This window comes from Malania oleifera, chromosome 5 (genome assembly GCF_029873635.1).
Source record: "Malania oleifera isolate guangnan ecotype guangnan chromosome 5, ASM2987363v1, whole genome shotgun sequence".
NCBI classification, from domain to species: domain Eukaryota; kingdom Viridiplantae; phylum Streptophyta; class Magnoliopsida; order Santalales; family Ximeniaceae; genus Malania; species Malania oleifera.
Window position 1 is genome coordinate 69,947,459 of NC_080421.1, and position 1,824 is coordinate 69,949,282.

Sequence of the window (1,824 nt, forward strand, 5' to 3'; positions counted from 1 at the left end):
TCTCTCTACCCATCCCCCTCTGCCTTCTCTCTAGGTTTTTGGACCGATTCTTCGCCGATTCGACAATCCGAAGTCACCACCCTAATCTTGAGAAGTTTCTCTTCATTTCTACAAGAGTAGATCGTTGGTTAGGCCAACTTGGGCGCCATCCCAAAATTTGGGTAAGTTAGTTAATCTCAGTTTTATTGGGTATTTGGTGTTTGTTGACTGAGGAGAATATGTTAGGTAAGATAATACTGAAATTTGTTAGGGGAAAAATATAAATTTCAAGGTTTTGTTCTGGGAACACTGCAGGTCTAGGATTGGGTGATTTGTTGGGCTTCTCAGTAGCCAGGTAAGGGGATAAACTAAGTTAGAATTTTTCATGAAATTATTTATTATTCTATAACATTAAATTTTAGGAAAATATTTATATTATAGAATTATGTTTAGGAAATACTATTATAAACAGGGATATGGTTTAAACGTGTTTTATCAGAAATTATGGTTTTAGAACAGATTTTATATTCAGAATGTTACCCATTTCTGTGTGGCATGAGTTTAAATTTCCATATAATTATGTATATTAGAATAATACGTTTTTCTCAAATCAAGCATTATATGATAGTTTTCAGGGCAATTATAAAACAATACAGGAACCTATGAATATAATGTTAAGCAGTACAGAGAAATCATGTTCAGTATAATATGATATGCCGGTGCAGATGTCGTGATTCATGTTGGCGCAAATGTCATGATTCATGTTGGCACAAATGTTGTAATTCATGTTGGCACAGATGCCATAATCATGTATGATAAGACAAAATTCATGAAATATTACCATATCAGATATTATTATGAAATACGAAATAGTTATGTTCAGTATATGAAACATATTATATGTTATTAGAACCCGTATGGTATGGTTTAGTTCAATTTTCAGGAGCACGGTACCGTAGCTATATGTTAAGAATTATGATAGTGCTACCACACGACCAGTAGTATGGGAGATAGCAGTCAATGTGACTTCAGTGTAGAGTGGAGTTGTTCCCCTGGCAGTCCGAGATCAGGAGGGGTAGGCCCATCGTACTTACAGACTTATTATGATCCAGCATGATCGACCAACCATTGCTAGGTCTCGCCTTTGTGGTGCACAACCTAGTCTTGTAGGGGTAAGACATATATCCATCCTGGGTGTTATTTAAGTATTGTACAATTATATAAGATGATTTTTATGTACAGAAATCTAGTATGCCTTATTATGATATGACAAATCATGTTTTACTCAGTTTTGCTACAGACAGGTTTTGCCAAATATGCTTATTATACTGTTTATATGTACAACACGAAAATACTCATGATGTCTCACACTGATGTTAGTTTATTTCTCTTACTGAGAGGTGTCTCACCTCAACATTTCAATTATTTCAGGAAATCCAGGTAAAGGAGAAAATAGAGCTCTACGATGATAGAGTCCAACCGAGCAACCTTGTCAGAAGGGTGAGTTGTTGAGTTAGGGTTAGATTTATTTTTGGGAAGTGACCCTAGGCTACTTTTTGATCTTTTGGTGGATGATTGTATATATATATATATAACAGATTTAGTAGGACTCTGGTATTGTGGTTGGTTGGATGACATGCTTGTAAATTACGTTTCCTGCTGCTTAGGTATCAGAGTTATATGATGTGTTTATCCCTGGTACCCACAAGTCCAGGCTAATCATGATTACATAATTTAGTAGGTGTTATAGTTACTATGAGTATTTATTATGGAAAATATATATATATATATATATATATATGGTAAATTAGGTAGGTTGTTACACATACCATACAACCTGGTGAG